Source organism: Peromyscus eremicus, chromosome 19 (genome assembly GCF_949786415.1).
Source record: "Peromyscus eremicus chromosome 19, PerEre_H2_v1, whole genome shotgun sequence".
NCBI classification, from domain to species: Eukaryota; Metazoa; Chordata; class Mammalia; order Rodentia; family Cricetidae; genus Peromyscus; species Peromyscus eremicus.
Window position 1 is genome coordinate 11,715,775 of NC_081435.1, and position 18,569 is coordinate 11,734,343.

An 18,569-nucleotide genomic window follows, 5' to 3' on the forward strand; every position below is an offset into this window, starting at 1 on the left:
GGTGATCACCCGAGAAGCACAGGCATTAGGAAATACTAGCCTGGTTTTCCAAACAGTAAGGAAAAATGAGAGTGATGATCCATTTTTTTCAGTAGGTCTTTGTGTGTGTGTGTGTGTGTGTGTGTGTGTGTGTGTGTGTGTGTGTGTGTGTGTGTGTGTGTAGGCCAGAGATCAATATCAGATGTCTTTCTTAATTCTTCTTATTTTGTGAGACTTGGTTTCTCAATGAAGCTGGAGCTCATGGATTTTGTTAGGATGACTGGTCAGTAGGCATCTAAGACCCACCTGCTCAATTCCCTCCCCAGTGTAGTGGTTAAACACTCATGCTCCTGTGGTTGTTATTTCCAGGGGTGCTGAGGGTCAGAGCCCAGTTCCTCATGCTTGTGTGGCAAATATTTTATCTCCTCATCCTTAGGAAAGTTTTTATTATCAGATAATAACCAACAGTGTGATATTGTAAAAATTACCAACACTTCATTGGGGAGTCTCAAAAAAACAATGGCAGGGACTTGAGGGAAAAAAATCTTTCTCTTCTCCTTGTTTTAGTTAATCTTAATTAGAATGTTTGTTTCTAGTTCCAATAGCATACTTTTAGTGGTTTCAGAGACGCAACTTCATCTTTTTGTGTATTTCCAAAACTGCATTCATCTATATTACTTTTATAATTAGGTGATTTAGTGAAATTTTAAGGACATGGTTAAAAACCAAGCAAATAGAAATAATTTAAAGGAAATATAGAAGATAATCCCCTCAAATTAAAAAAATTATGTATCAAAAAAGAAAAGAACTTGTATGGAATGCCCACAAGAAAACACTTTATAAGGTGAAAAAGTTTATTTCAATCATGGTCATAGATATTAACAGGGATAGTCAGATCTCTATACCCAAGTCCTCCATGGATTCAACTAACTTTGAGCTGAAAAATCATCAGAAAAAAATTGTATATGAACTGAGCATATTTTGACTATCTTTCTATCTGCTATTCCCTAAATAAAATATTGTAACAGGTATTTGTATGGCATTTCTATTGTATTACACCTAATAGAAGTATTTAAAGTACATAGAAGAAAGGGTACAGGTTATATGGAAATGATATGACCTTTATATAGAGGATTTGAACATCTGCAGATTTTGGAATCCATAGTGCAGTGGGTTATAGCATTGATCCCCTGTGGATATCAAGAAGCAACTGGAATAGCCATTATGCTAGCCAAACCCACATTATTTAACATCAGTCCAACACAGTTAAATAAGAATGAGAATTGGAGTGAAGGGGGGCTGTTGAGGGATTTTCTAAAGGCCACAGCAGAGCCAGGATTCCACTTTGAACTTGTGATGTTTATCTGGAAGAACACTAAACTCATTTAACTCCTAAGTGTTCTTTGTGGCATCTTCAGAGAAAATAAGATCATCTTAAGTTTGGAAATCTCCATTGCAAAGTTCTGACAATTCCTTCACCACTGATTCAAAGTGCTGATTGATAAAGTGACTTATTTTTAAATGTGTCATGATGGGTCCATCCTATTTTCAAATAAATATAGAATAATTGCTATAAAGAGCACCCTTATCTCAAACTGTGTAATTTACAAATCATCTCCCAACAATGACTAAGTTCACATTCTGTGATGACTACTGTATGTTTTCTTGATATCCAAGGCAAATGAGTATGATTATATTTAAAGTGGATGTTGTGGGTATTTGGAAATTTCTAGATTCTTTTCTTCATCTTGCTTGTCCTACATATCTTCCAAATCCAGTGACATACATTTTGGAATACCCATTCTCAGCCCAAAAGTACTGCTAACATCTAGTACATAAATTTCCAGACAGAGAGATGGACAGGTGGGAAGAAACAACCATGATTAAAAGATAATGCATATGAGAACACAAGGTTTAGGAATCATGTGTACCATTCCTTGTAAAGGTTATATAGTACTCCACTGTGTGCCAGTTCTATTGTGTTTATATAATTCCATATAAGTGTATATTGAATTTGCTGACCTTTCCCTCTTTATAAACAATATTATAACCAACATCATTATATCCTACACCTTGTAGACTTTTCCAGATTGTTTCCTTACAAATTCCTAGACGTGCAAATGCTGTCTCGGTGAGTAGGCATGCACATTTTGTTAGATATCCTGCTGGGAACAATCACATAGTAACTGCAAAAAAATATTTGCTGGGCACTTCTCTGGGTGCTAGAGTAATGGTTATGACTAAGTAGTATTTCCCTTCCAATTGCACTTACATTTAGTTGGCAGAAATAGACCATGAACAAATGAAAATAAGCTAAAATTTCAGTTTTTATATTAAAGAAAATCAAATCAAGTGACATGATAGTATGTAGACAAAAGAAAGATTCATATAAGGGTCTCTGGTGAGCTGTTCTGAGGAAGCAACTTTAAATTTACAGCTAAATGGTAAAAAGCCAACAGGGAGAAATCTGGGAGGGGGGATGTCCCCCTGGAATAATATGACCATTTACTGTCCCCATATCAAGAATGAGTGTGGTCAAGCATCTAAGAATACCTCATGGATAGAACAGAGTGAGGCAAGGAGGAAGGATGTGCAAGGGAAGAGACCAGAATACACAGTCCATGTGGCCATGGCAGAAAATAAAGTTCAGTTCTGAATATGGTTGTGAATTTCCACCATCTGTGATTTTTCACTTTAACTATAATCTGCATACAACAAAAAGAAACTATTGAGTTATCTTGGTGTATGCCTGCAACCCTCAGACCTGTGAATTTTGGAGTTCTTCATTTAAAATTGCATAAAACTCATGCACACCATCCTGGGTACAGGACCTTATCAATATCTAGCACAATGTAAATATCCTGGAAATTAATGTTGCACTGCAGTGTTTAGGTGGAAAACTGAAAGAAAAACATCCATATGCTCAGTCTATGCAATTATATAAAAATCACTTCTCACACCTTTATGCATATCTTGCCATGCTCATAATTGGCACGGTTCATAGGTGGTACAGCCAGGGAGGACTATTTAATTGTTTTCCTCCCTTGGACGCTTCCATGGCATTTTCTAGAACCATGGGAGCTAGATGGCAGGAAAGAGGCTTTCAGGTCAGAAGCAGCTTAAGTCATCTGGGTTGTGTGTTTTCAGAGTATGGTATCTTCAGTAGGAGCTTACCTTCAGCTTCTGAGAGACAACCAAGGCTGCACCAATGATCTATATTGTTTTAGGAGTCATTTAGATTACTTTGGCAAAACTGTCAAAAAGAGATGAGGTTTCTTGTGTCTGGTATTTTGATTTTAGTTAGCCCACATGGCTTACCTTCCTTTAAGATATATATGTAATCTGGATGTGGGGTGCTTATATGTATTATATATAACTTAAATGTAAATGACGCCTGAGGCATTATCAAAAAACCTACATACTGCTTGTCCCTTGTCTCTTGACCTCTCTCCCTTCTTCCTAGTTGGAGTACCTTCCCACTTTGTTTCACCTGTGCCCTTCTATTCTCTCTAAACTCGCCCACCCATACCTATGGTCCCTTTATACTTTCCAGGTTTCTATGATTACTGAATATTGTATGACTTACATCTGAGGATTTGGAATTAGGAGCTACAGATCAGGGACAACATGTGGCATTTGTCTTTCTGGATCTGGGTTCTCCCACTCAATATAATCCTCTTTAGGTTTCTTTTTTCACCTGCAAATTTCGTGATTTCAGTTTTCTTTACCACTGAATAGTATTCCATTGTATATATGTACTCCATTTATCTTTCATTAATCTCTTGAAGGACAATTAGGTTGTTCTCTTTCCTTGTTATTGTGAATGAGTTGGCAAGGAGCATGGCTGAGTAAGTATCAGTGGAGTAGGATGTCAAGTCCTTCAGGCATATGCCAAGGAGTACTATAGCTGAGTCTTGTCTTTATAGCCACAGATAAGTGTACCTACCATCCCTCATCAAAGAAGTTTCTTTTATTTTTTTTAAATCAAATGGATATGATCATGGAAAATCACAACTGGACACAAGGCAGAGATCAATGCACCACAGGGACCCCAGTCACAATGAATACTCTCTTTAATAATAAATACAACCCTATGGCTTGGGAACGTCACAGAAGAGGGGTTGGAAAGATCGTACGAGCCAGAATACTGGGATGTCTGCTGTGAAACAGTCTCTCCTAGAAATGGCTGGCAAACAAGAACGGAGTTTAATAATGATATCAGTGGACACATTAATATGGAAGGGAGAAATTTCGTGAGGTCTTACTCTTAGATAAAAAGCTATAGGTAACTAACTATTGGCTATTGGAAGGTGGAAAATTGCCTGTCCCAGGGACAAGCCTTTTTATTGACTATCCAACGCATAGAGGTCAACACTGAAATCATGCCCGTATCACCAACAAAAACAGACTCAGCAGGTTGTACTCATTTATATTTATGTTTGTATATATACATTAATTACAAATATACAAAAATACAGAGAAAAAGAGGCTATCAGTTTAGGGGGGATGAATGAGAAAGGTTCCAGGGAGGGCAGTTTGGAAAGGCTGGAGGGAAGAAAGAGACAGGGAAGTGACTCAATTCTATTTCAATTAAAAACATTTAAAAAGAGTCAACAAAGAAAGAGAATGACACACCAATTTCCCTTATAAACATTGATGCAAAATACTCAATAAAATACTGATAAACTGAACTCAAGAACAGATCAAAAAAAGATCATCCACCATGATTATGTAGGCGTCACCCCAGAGATGCAGGGATGGTACAACATAGGAAAATCTGTCAATGTAATCCACCATATAAATAAATCAAAAGAAAAAAAATGATCATCTCATTAGGTGCTGAAAAAAAACCTTTGACAAAATCTAATACCCCTTCACGATAAAAGTCTTGGAGAGATCAGGGGTAAAAGGGACATACTTAAACATAATAAAGGCAATTTACAGTAAGCCTATAAGCCAACAAAAAATTCAGTGAAAACTCAAAGCAATTCCACTAAAATCAAGAACAAGACAAGGCTGCCTGTAGGGAAAAGGAGCTGGCTAAGGAAACTCAGTGAAATCAGAGCCATCTCTGCCCCTGGCCAACTGACCTGTGAAACCAACCAATCACAGAGCAGGAAAGTAGCACCCTGGCCCTGGAGCCCAGAACCAGGGAAAGAAACACAGCCTGGGTTTGGGATCTGAGCCAGAGAAATGAACACTTTATCCCTAAACCCAGAACAAAGGACATATGCCCTGACTCTAAAACCAGCACCAAAGAAACACTCTTGGTCCCCAGAATCAGAATCAGTGAAAGAAATATGCCCTGGCCTTAGAGTTAGTATCAAAAAGCCAAGAACGGCCAGTGAAAGAAACACAGTTTGACTCTGAAATCAGGGACCTCTCTGCCCCTAGCCCACTAAACTGACCAATCCCTGAGCAGAAAAAAACTAACCAATCCCTGGTTGACTCTGCCCCAAGACACCCTATATAAACCACCCTGCCTGATCAGTTGTGAGCTGTTCTCTCCACCCTGGTAGAGGCAGCTACTCTCCTGGACCCCTTCCCAAGTAAATCTCTTTCTCAAAAGAGTTTTGGGTGTTAAGGTCTTCATTCACTGGCACAGAGAAGAACCTTGATGAGATGTCCCTTAGTGGACAGAGCAAAGGGGGGCTGAACAGAAGATCCTTGCTGAAATATCCCTTAGTGCACAGAGCAAGGGGAAGCTAAACAGAAGACCCTTGCTGAGATGTCTCTCAGTGGACAAAACAAGGGGGAGCTGAAAAAGTAACACTTTTCTCCAGAGCAGGAGGAGATTGCTGCATTTCTGCAGGGGTTTCCCCTTTTGCAGAGTAAAACAAAAGAAGCAACATCTTAGGCTGGAGAAGAAGCAGAGCTCTGCTAGGAAGCCCCCTTAAGTGGGGGCTGAGCAAAGCTCAGCTGTAGCGGCTCTCCAGGAGAGGAGCAGGGTTGCTATAACCTTCAGGGAGACCATCCTGAATATAGCCTGACCCCTGAACAGTCAGAATACCCTTCCCTGCTGAGCTGTCCTAGCAGCTCCAGGCCTGACTCTCCTGAGCAGTTAGAATACCTTCCTTTCCAGGGCTGAGCTGCCTCATTGCAGCTCCAGTCATCAGAGCTGTCCTAAGTAGCTCAAGGTATCCAGGATACCTCGCCCTCCAGGGCCGAGCTGTCTCATCGCAGCTCCAGCCATCAGCACTGTCTTAGCAGCTCAAGGTGTTGCCTGACTTCCCAAGTAGTCAGGATACCTTTCCCTAGAGTTGCGAAACTTACACTGCCCACTCTCTCTATATCTGTTCAATAGAGTACTTGAAGTTCTAGCTAGAACAATGAGACAACAAAAGGAGATCAAGCGGATACAAGTTAGAAAGGAAGAAATCAAACTTTCACTATTTGCAGATATATGATAGTATGCACAAGTACCCCAAAAATTCTACCAGGGAACTTCTAGCTGGTAAACACCTTCAGTGAAGATGATAGATACAAGATCAAATAAAAAAATATCAGTAGTCCTCCTATATACAAATGATAAATGGGCAGAGAAAGAAATCCAGGAAATACCATTCATAACAGCCACAAATGATATATAATATCTTGGGGGTAATTTTAACCAAGCAAGTGAAAGACCTGTATGACAAGAACTTAATGTCTTTGAAGAAAGAAACTGAAGAAAATATCAGAAGATGGGAAGATCTCCCATGCTCATGGAATGGTAGGATTAACATAGTAAAAATGGCAGTCTTCTCATAAGTATTCTACAGTTTCAACTCAATCCCCATCAAAATTCCAATGCAATTCTTTACAGACTTTGAAAGAACAATATTCATCTCCATAAAGAAAAACAAAAAACCCAGGATATGTAAAATAATCCTTTACAATAAAAGAACCTCTGGAGGTATCACCATCCCTAATTTCAAGCTGTACAACCAAGGTATAGTAATAAAAACCACATAGTATTGGCATAAAAAGACAGGTTGATCAATGGAATCAAATTGAAAACCCAGACATAAATCCACACATCTATGGACATCTAAGTTTGATAAAGAAGCCAGAATTATACAGAGGAAAAAAGAAAGCATATTCAACAAATAGTGCTGATCTAACTGGATGTCAGCATGTAGAAGAATGCAAATAGATCTGTATCTATCATCCTGCAAAAAAACTCAAGTCCAGGTGGATCAAAGACCTCAACATAAATCCAGAGAAAGTGGGCAATAGTCTTGAATGCACTGGCACAGGAGACAGCTTCCTGATTGAACACCAATAGCACAGGCACCCAACAAAGGGCTGATTTTATATATATATATATATATATATATATATATATATATATATATATATGTATGTATGTATATATATATATATTCCAAGAAACTAGACATCAACAAACCAAATAATCCAATTAAAAATATGGTACAGCTCTGAACAGAGAATTCTCAGCATCTCAGCAGAAGAATCTCAAGTGGATAAGAAACACTTATGGATAAAGAAATGTTCAACATCCTTAGCCACCAGGGAAATGCAAATCAAAACAACTTTGAGATTGCATCTTATACTAGTCAGAATGGCTAAGATCAAAAACAAAAGTGACAGTCATGCTAGTGAGGATGTGGAGCAAGGGGAACACTCCTTCATTGCTGGTGGGGTTGCAAACTTATATAGCTACTTTGGAAATCAAATATTGTGGTTTCTCAGGAAACTGGGAATCAATCTACTGCAATACCTAACTATACCATTCCTGGGCATATACCCAAAGGATGCTTCATTCTACCACAAAGACACTTGCTCAACTGTGTTCATAGCAGCTTAATACATAATAGCAAGAAACTAGAAACAACCTAGATGCTCCTTGACTGAAGAATGGATAAAGAAAATGTGATACATTTACACAACAGGGAGCTATTCCACTGTTAAAGAAATTTCATAACATAATGAAATTTGCAGGAAAAAAAATGAATGAAACTAGAAAAAAATCATCCTGAGTGAGGTAACCCAGACATGAGAAAGAGAAACATGGCATATATTCACTTATAAATGGATATTAGCTGTGAAATAAAGGATAATCATGATACAATCCATGGACCCAGAGAGGCTAAGTAACAAGGAAAGCTCATGGTGAATCTCCTTCTCTCTGGGAAGGGGAAACAGAGTAGATATTGTGGGTAGACTGGAAGTGGGTGGGGGCAGGACCTGGAGTGATCAGTTGGTGGGGAGGATAGAGGGAGAGAGTACTGGGAGAGACAACTGGAATTGGGAGGCATCTAAGAGACAAGGTAGAAATCTAGTGCAATGGAAACTCCTAGGAATCTGTGAGGGTGACCCTAGCTAAAACTCCTAAGAATGGGTGATATGGAACCTGAACTGGCTATCTCCTGTAACAAGGCAAGACTTCTAGTGGTGGTACTGGACCATCAACCCAGCCACAAAACCTTTGACTTACACATTGTCCTGCCTGCAAGAACTGCTGGGGTAAATGTGGCACAGAAATTGTGGGAGTGGCCGACCAATAACTGGTCCAGTTTGAGACCAATGCAATGAAAGGAACTCCACTCTTGACACTTCCTAGAGGGGCAGGAATCAGTATCTGGATAGCCCACAGACCCAGGATAGAACCAAACATGACATTAAAAAAAAAAAAAAAAACAGGCGAAAAATGATTCCTAATGATATTCTGCTATACCCGTAGATGGGAGCCTAGCATCATTCTCATCAGAGAGGCCTCATCTAGCAACTGATGGAAACAGATGCAGAGACTCACAGCCAAACATTAAGAGAGTTCTAGAAATCCCAAGGAAGTGGGGAAGGAAGGATTGTAGGAGTGAGAAGGATCAAGGAAACCACAAGAAAACCCACAGAATCAACTAACCTGGGCTCATAGAGGCTCACAGAGATTGAATAGACAGACAATCAGGGAGCCTGCATGGGTCTCACCTAGGTCTTCTGCAAATATGTTATGGTTGTACAGCTTGCTTTTCTTGTGGGACTCTGACTCTCTTGTCTGCTTTTGGGACCCTTTTCCTCCTACTGTGTTGACTGGTCCAGCCTTAATATGAGGGGAGGTGCCTAGTCTTATTGCAATTTGATATTCCATGTTTGGTTAATATTCCTGGGTGGTCTGCCCTTTTCTGAAGGGAATCAGAGAAGGAGTGGATGAGAAGAGATGGGAGTTGGGGGGAGGGACTGGGAGGGAAGGAAGGAGGAGAAATTGAGATTGGGCCATAATATATGAGAAAATAACCCCCCCCCCTCGATCTGGTCCAGAGCTCCCATCTGGACTAGAGGTGAGTATCTGGGGTCATACCCAGAGAGGCCTGCCCCTAGGTCCCATTTCTGGTACCAGCCGTTCCCGGGGAAGACCCGCCCAACGTAGCCCCAGTTGCCGGCCATCGGGCAGGGCTCCCGCGAGAAGGTTCCCCTTCTCCAAGACCCCCCAGCAGACCCTGCAATCTACACACCCTGCCCCACACCCACCCGCCTGAGACCCCTGCCACTTCCTGAGACTTAGTTACCAGCCCCCAGCTCCCATCTGATCCAGAGAGCTCCCATCTGGCCCAGAGAGCTCTCACCCAGCCCAGAGAGCTCCCACCTGATCCAGAGAGCTCCCATCTGGCCCAGAGAGGTCTCATCAGGACCAGAAAGCTCCCATCTAGCCCAGAGAGCTCCCATCTGGCCCAGAGAAAGAGAGAGCTCTCATTGGACAAAGAGCCATCATTGGACCAAGAGTAAACTCAGGAGACAGGGAATCTGCCAGCATCTGAGAAGCAGAATCCGCCACCTCTCATTGGACCAAGAGAGGCTTCCTGAAACGCCGAATCTGTCAGCTCTGACTGGACCAAGAGTGAATCCATGAGGAGATGGGCAGACGTCAAGGCAGAAGTACATACAACAAAATAAAGAGCAATACAGCATCACCAGAGCCTAACCCTCCTCCAACAGCAAGACCTGAACATCACAAAGTGGAATAAAAAAATCCCAAGACATTTAAATAGTAATAAAATAATAAATATTCATAAACACATTTAAATAATAATAAAATAATTTATAACAGTTAAATAGTAATAAAAATAAATACTGAAATAGAAGCCACATCTTCTGGCATGTAGCCAACATGCTTCTAATAGAGAAGGAACTTGGGGAAGTGGTTACCTCTGTGCCTCCCTGTGCTTACTGTCATATTTTAGTGATTGTTTAGCAACAGTGGGTTTTTAAAAATCAGTGCTGACTATGTCTCTCCATTATTTCCCTCAAATCCCACCATGTTTGGCAGAAATTTTACATGTGTGATCTATAGGTCAGCAGCCTATTCCTAAGGCATTGATTATTATAATACGTGTATGTGTACTATCTCTTTCAGGAACCTTTGATCCAGTTTTTTGGCTAATCCAGTCAGCTCTGGTGTGTGCATGGCAACTAACCCTGGTCAGCCTGCCTCCCTCCTAGAACCCTGAGCTCAGTATCCCCACTGCACCTTCCCACAGAAAGCTTGGCCCTTTGTTGTATGGGCTCCTCTTTCCCTCTTGTCTCTTCCCTGCTCTTCTAGGAAAGCATAACTTAAATCTTTAACATCTGTAGCAATCCCTGTAAGACTAAGGTAGTTTCCTTTGGCAAATACTCCTGCAGTCTGAGGAACTGTAAGCTTGTTTGGTAGAAAAAAGTGTTTTTCTGCTTGGACCTCTGGACATTGATCAGAATCACTTCCTGTTTTACTCTTATAGGTCCACTTTAGAAATGATTTCATCATGTGAGCCTAATTGCCTAATCATATCCATGATTGAAATCATAGATATAGCAATCATTATAATTGAAATAATTTTGCATTTAAAGAGAGGCAATAAAAAATCCTATATAGATAATTGGCTGGATTTAAGAGAACCCATAGAAGAATAGGGCTAGAGTCCGAAAGGCCAGGTTTGCACCTGAGTACTGGCTCCTGCTTACAAGCAGAGCGGGTCTTAAAGGTCTAACTTGGTGCCTGTTTGGGGCAAACTCTATCACTTTCTACCCACATTCATATACTTGAGCATCATTCTAGTAACTCAGAATGCCATTCTACTTGGAGATAGTGTCTTTGTAGAAGTTTTAAAGTTTTTTTTTTTTAATGAAGCTATTGGCATAAGATTTAATTTAGTATAATGGGCATTCTTATTAAAAAAGAAGCTTTTGGGTCTAGTGACCTAACTCAGTCTGAAGACCTGAATCAGATTCCTGGAGAAGTAGAAGGAGAAAACTGACTACCACAAGTTTTACACACACACACACACACACACACACACACACACACACACACTAAATGAAAAAGAAAAGGAAGACAAAATATGTATATATAAGACATTTGATGACATAGAAACAATTTGCCTAAGTTTTGCATTTCTGGATTTTCAAACATATTCATCTGTATTTATTCTTTATTCAAATTTTTTCTTATCAAGTAAGGAATAACTCGACTGGAAGCAAATTAATTTGTCCCTCAAAATCAACCAGCACTTACATTGATAGTGGCAACATCTACCAGCCAAGGTGATGGACTAGAATTGACTACAACCCGATGACAACTTGATTTCAGATGTCTAACTGCTGGAACAGTGAGACAGTAACTTTCTATTGTTTAAAATGCTCAGTATTGGGGCTGTTACTACAGCTCTAGCAAACTAATACAGATATTAATGATGGTGAATACTGATCATCAACTTGAGAAGATTTAGACTCACCATGGAGTCAAACCTATTGGCATGTCAGTGAAGGAGGTTCTAGACAAGTTTAGAGTTGGGAAGGCCCACCATAACTATGGGGGGGCACCATTCTTAAAGCTGGGGTCCTGGAATCAGTAAGATAAAGGAAGTGGGCTGAGCACCAGCATTCATCCCTTTTGATTCCTAGTTGCGGACAGGACAGTGTGCACCCCTACTGCCATGCTTTCTCCACCATGATGGACTGGACCTCAAAGAAGAGCTACAGTAAACCAGTTCTTCCTTAGGGTGCATTTATCAGGAATTCTGTCACAGCAGCGAGGAAAGTATATAATATAGCATCCTACTTCAGAAAGAGTAAAAAGAGAAAATTCACAGATATTTCATAGGTGTTTTTATGAATGAGGTGAATAAGAGTGACTTAAGTCTATGATAAGGGTGATGATTCCATTTGTAATTGACCTAACATTTACGATACAGTGCATTCAGTGCTCTGTGTCTTGCCTAGCATGGTGACCACCACATAGCTAATATTAGCCACTCACATCTATTACAATAAAGAGACATGAAATGAAAATGTATAGCAGTAAATAGAGAGACCTGCAAATGTAGGAATTAAGAAAGGAACTATTTCACCAAAGAGAGAGGACAGAGGCACTGCAGGGGTGGAAGGGAAGTTTTGACCAAGTGTTCTGTCATCAGATAGCAGCCATGAGACAGAGTGGTATAAGAGGCCCCCAGGAGGCAATGCCTTGGCGGAGCTCAGGACAGTATTTGTAGATTTATTTGGTCAACACTGTCATAAGATATCTAAAGTTTTGGTTTTAATTCTCATGTGAACCTATGGCATATTTGTGCTATGACTGTCTTAGCAATAATAGTAATAACAGTTATCATGAAGCCACTCATAACGTTCTGTGGACTGTTTTTATTTCCTTTTGTTTTGCTTTCTGAGTTACTGACACATTATTGCCTCAAACATATGTAGGGTCAATCCATGCTGGATGGTTATTAGAAACCATGATAACAAAAGTCATTACACTGCAGTTCAGTTTTGACAGTAAAATTTCAGCAACATTATCACAAATCCTCATGCATTAGTGCAATGATCCTTACTACAGTTTCATATTAGAACCAAAAGACTGCTGTAGCATGCTTCATACAGAGTCAGGAAAGCCAAATTCTTTGCTGCTTTTACTGATAATAGCCCTGCCCCTTCTCTGTGTACACCCTCCAAACGCTGGCTTTGTTTTACTTTACCCTGTGAGGATAGTATGTATGCCTCTTAAAAAATTTCATTGAAAGTCCACAAGAATTATGGAATCCAGGACTGAGTGGAATAATCTAAAAGTCATTTTATATGATATAATTTAAAAATTCTAAATGCTATATTCACTGTATTACTACATTTCATTTATTCAAATGAAGTGTTAGATAATGACTATCATTCTACCTGATTATCACCTGTCTATCAACTATGTGTCATCTATTTATCATCTGTCTATCTGTCTATCTATCTATCTATCTATCTATCTATCTATCTATCTTCTATTATCCTTTCATCTATATCTCATCTATAATTTATCTTTCAATTAGTGTTTATTCTAAAGAGATAGCACGAGATTTTGGATTTAATAGGTTACATATTCAAAAATCACTCTGATAGGAAATCTGTGACAGAAATTCAGCTGAAAAATAAAAATATTTCTAATATCTCTGAATATAATATTTTATAAGACCTATATGTAGCCAGAAGGTTTCTCCAGTCCTGCCTGGCCCTGTGGTCAGGATAAATCTCTCCCTCCTGTGTCCTACAGCCACTTGATACCAAGTGAACACACAGAGGCTTATATCATTTACAAACTGTATGGCCTATGAGATCTTAAATTAACTCATTTCTATTAGTCTATGCATTGCCATGTGGCTTCGTGGCTCACCAGTGGTTTTACATCTTGCTTCTCCTGGCAGTGGCTCCCAGCATCTCTCCTTCTTCTTCCTGTCTATCTCTTCGATTTCCCACCTAGCTATAACCCGAATGGCCTTAGGCCAAACGGCTTTATTTCTCAACCAATCAGAGCAACACATATCCACAGCATACAGAAAGACATCCCACAGGACCTATCAACATATTTAAATGGTAAGACCATACAATTTGATTGCCTGAATATTTTATATAAAGCTAACTTATACACAGTATGCTTAAAAGCAACAAAATATTACCAACTAGTGCCTATCAGATGAGTTTTAGACCCTCCAAAAAAAAGTTACTGTTTTCTTCAATGAGAGATGCTTATAAAAAAATGGAACATCAGTAACTAAACACTCCATTATTTATGTAAAATACATTTTTTTTCTAGAAATTCAGAGACAGATTAAAATCTTACTCAATGAAATAAAATTAAAGTTATTGTGGAGATGCACTATTAGGACTATTACTCATGAGGTAAGAATTTTTTTTCACTGATTTTTTTTCATCCTGGTGTACTGTACAATGGGTGTGCTTACATTTGAAATCATCTGTGAATGTGCAGACAGAATAAGTTACCTGAAAGCGAACTTAGATCTCATGTCCAGAGGAGACAGAACATTGGCTACATCTCTTGATCATCACATTGTTTATAGCTAATAATAAATGTTTATGTCAATGCACTAACCTGTCATCTTTAAGCCACTCTTGCTTGACAGAAGCAGCAATGTTTCACTGTTTTGAGATTTCATGAATTTTTTTCTTATACCAGGTAATCAAGTTTCTTCTCCTAAATATTTCAGTAGCCTAGTATGGCATAAATTTTTTCTTATACCAGGTAATCAGGTTTCTTCTCCTAAATATTTCATTAGCCTAGTATGGATTAGCTCACACCAGTACTAAGATGATGATCTTGAAACCAGTTTTGAGTGTCTTTCTCTATATGTATCTACATATTTGCAATGTTAAGCTCTGTAGGAAGAACATCTGATTTAAAAATGTTTAGCATATGGCCAGTCATTTTCCACAGTGCTATGTGTTTTAATGAATAATTAAATTGTGAGATAGGGCTCTATAGATGTGAGGAGAGATGATCACAAGAGCAACTGTAAATAGTGTTGGGTAAGATTGAGTTGAAATTCCACCTCTGACTGAAGATGTATACAATGACACATTTTACTTACTGAATGGTAACTTTTTAAAATTACATTTTAATTTTTTATTGTGTGTGTGTATGTGTGCACATACAAGAATGTGCTTTAGAGTATGCAAGCAAAGAGCACAGCACAGCTTGTGGGAGTAAGTTCTCTCCATTAAGCATGTATGGATTCCTCATCATCTATCTACTGGTGATACTCTAGACTTCTAGGGCTCCATGGATACTACAGAAGATGTCTGTTTCTTTCTTGTTAAGTGTACATTGCAGCAGAGTTTCGCAGGTGTTAAATTTGTGACTGAAGCAAACATTAACTCTAAGCTCTCTGTACAAGAGATATCCGTGAAAATGAGCAGAACACCAGCTGCCTGTACCTGTCTCAGTCACTGCGAAAGTTCCGCAGTAAGCTGAGCCCTGAGCAGAGCTCTTCAGACAGGAAGGAAACAATAGGGGTTTAATAGATGTTTGGGGGACAATGGTAACACCTGAAGAACAAATGTGGAAGCATGTGACCCAAGAAAAAGGCCAAAGTGTGTGTGTGTGTGTGTGTGTGTGTGTGTGTGTGTGTGTGTGTGTGTGTTCTGAGAAACAGAGGGAGACAGAGACCCTGGCAGAGTCTTTGATTGATTGTTTTAGGAAAAAAACTACTGAAAGTGTTACAGTTTTCATTTGGAAGAAATGGATCTCCGTCTTTAGTGAAACAAGCACCCAGAAAGCATCTGGCCAAACAATTTTTAATATTCCCAAGAGGGGGGGTGACATAAAACTGTACCTGATGATTGTCAAAAGGCAGAAGAAAGGAGTGAAATCTACAGAGGATACAATGTTATCTAGAATTAAAGATGGAGATCTGGTTATTCAAATCTGGCAATGTAGATAAATAGCAAAAATTTGTGTTTTCTTCCTCAGTGGGATGAAGAGAGGCAGCTGAAGAACTCGGATTTGCTGCAGCTGAGAAGGGATTCAGTATAGCTTCAACATGGAAGCAGAGATGAGGTGGGCTGTTCTGAGGCACGCAATATGTCTTTGCCAGTATGAGGGTTGACTGATGAATGCTGTTTGTATTCGGTCCCTCAGAGACCATTTCCACTGATCTCAGATTCGGCTCCTTATTTCCACATCACTTAAAAGTGATGCTTTTATCTAAAGACTGCCAAGTTAGCAATGCTCATTAAATAAATAAAAATCCCATCACATTGCTACCTACAGTTTGCTGGATATAACACTCAAACCAAGTTACAACTGTGTTCTAAACATTCCTTGTTTCTTACCCTGCCCCCTTCCAAGATGTCTCATCTGTAAAATTATTATGTAAGGAATGGGAAAGTTCCTAAGGATGCTCCTAGTTGATAAGATTAAAAAATATAATTATGAAGCTGACCCTCAGTCCTTTGGAAATTAAATGATTTCCAATGAAATAGGTGTTCCTCTGTTCTAAAAGTGGTCATTGAAAAGGGGGAATCAAAAAGACAAAATCACAGAAACAATTAGTGATCAATAAACCTTTCAGCAGCATAACACAGACTCGAGATTAATGTGGCTTTTGTATTGTTTATGATGAGATGTACATGGTGTGGCTATGCAATAGCAAAGAAGCTATTCTACCGTCTTGAAGTAGGTTGGATGGCACACAGACTTGAGCTGTATCTCAGTCCATCTCCCTCTACATTTGTGACCTTAAAAGAGACAGCCTCAGTTCTGTGTCCTACATAGGGCATGACGACAATAATAACAGAAATGAATCTAGGATTAGGGGGCATTAAAAAGATAATGCTTGCCAAATGTATAGTACATAGTCTCACTGCCTTCCATATACATATATATGTATACAGATGGAAGTATATATATATATATATATATACACATATATGCTTATATGTTTTTATATATACATATATACTTACACATGCATACATATATACATATACCTATCTATGTGTGTACAAATGTATATACATACACACATATATGGAGAGTATTTTCCAGAGATGCCTGTTAGGTGATAGCTTTTATTTCCTTCATTTACAAACACTGGGATTTTCTGTGGGGAAGGGTTAAAACTTTATGAAGGACTTCTGAAAGATTTAAAAATATAATAAAAACCAGTTTTGGAAGCAATCTTGTTGTCAGCCAAAAAAAATCACAGCACTATCTGCATGACAGTTTAACTTACCCTTCTTTGTGGACTAAAAAAATTCAGATGCCACTTCAAACAAAGGTATATACTTTCCTGGAAATATTAATGCAGTTTTAAAGAGAAAGCACAAAAATATAGCTGAAATCTACCTAGGAAAGTGATAAAAATACAATTTCACATAGAAACAAAATCTGTTTTTTTCAGATTTATTTTTCTTAATTTATTTCTAGTGTTAGCTTTAATTTTGACATCTGAGAAGTTTTATATTGGATTTGATTCTATCGTTACCCATGAATGGGGCAAATAAGAATTTTGCATAATTGCTTTTGCCTCTTTCTGAGGTTTAAAGGGGAAAAGACCCATCATTGAAAATTTCAAAAGCCCTGGGGTATCAAGAAACATATCTGAATAAACAGATATAATATCACCACTGAGAGCAGTGCTATAGTGCTCTAACGTTTGAAATGTCTCTGTGCAAAATTATGATAAGGAAGGGAACATTATCTTTAATTTGATTTACTCTTTCACCAGGCTTTGCTACATTTAGTCTACAAGCACAAAGATGTATAAAAATATTCAATTTTTGTAGGAACAATAATATCCCTTAAGAATCATAATTATTAAAATAAAATTGTTTATCACGACAAAAACAATTCAGGTTCAGAGTGAAGGAAGCTCATCAGAAAACAGAAATTTTTTTCACAAAATTCATAGGGCTATTGCTTTCCTGTACCCCAAACTAGGCCGAGTAGAGGACTAAACCCCATGTACACTGGAAAGGCTGTGATAGCAAAGAAATGGACTAAAATATTAAAGGGTTGTCTTGTTTCTGACGGCCAAATTCCACCCTGTGTGTGGCGCATTAGACGCTAATGACATACGATTTCTCACTGACAGATTAACAGCATCAATATGGCCTCTCTGTCCATCGCAGCAAATTGATCCTACACGACACTGACAAGGGCAGTCTGAACTTAATGACCTCCATGGCTGAAGGATGGGAATGAAAAATGGCTGAAAGTACAAATAAATCTTCAAAGTTTTCTGAAACAGGTGTGCTGAAAGTGATCCATTTGAGGGATCACAAACAGAAACCAATGCCCAGCAGTGACCCCTGCCTGCCCGTTCTTATCACAGTCTGGCTCCTTGTATCCTGTATCAAGAGCTGCTTTAATCTGATCAAAGGGACAAAGAGAATGTTCTCACTATAAAAACAGGATACTAACTATCTTAGGGGTTCTGTTGTTGTGATAAAACAACATGAAAGAAAGCAACATGGGGAGAAAGTGTTCATTTCTGCTTAGAGTTAAGGTCCATCATGCAGGGAAGTCTAAGAGCAAGAACTCAAGCAAGGCAAGGAACCTGGAGGCAGGAACTGAAGCAGAGGCCATGGAGAAGTACTGCTTTCTGGCTTTATCCTTATGGCTTGCTCAGCCTACTTTTTTTTTTTATAGCACTCAGGGCCACTGTTCAAAGGGTGACACCACCCAAAGTAATTTGGTCTGTCTCACATCAGTCATTAATTTAAAAAATTCACCACAGGCTTGCCCACAGGTCAATCTGGTGGAGACATTTTTCAGGCAACTCTAGTTTGTGTCAACTTGGTATAAAACTAGCCAGCACACACTAATGTTACCTATATCA

The 18,569-nt window shown here is 39.0% G+C and overlaps 1 protein-coding gene across 1 annotated transcript in view; it reads right to left on the reverse strand.

The window, feature by feature from the left end:
* The window catches only part of Ccdc178 (coiled-coil domain containing 178), a 343,274-nt gene that overhangs the window by 90,391 nt on the left and 234,314 nt on the right, over positions 1-18,569 (reverse strand). The window lies entirely within an intron of this gene.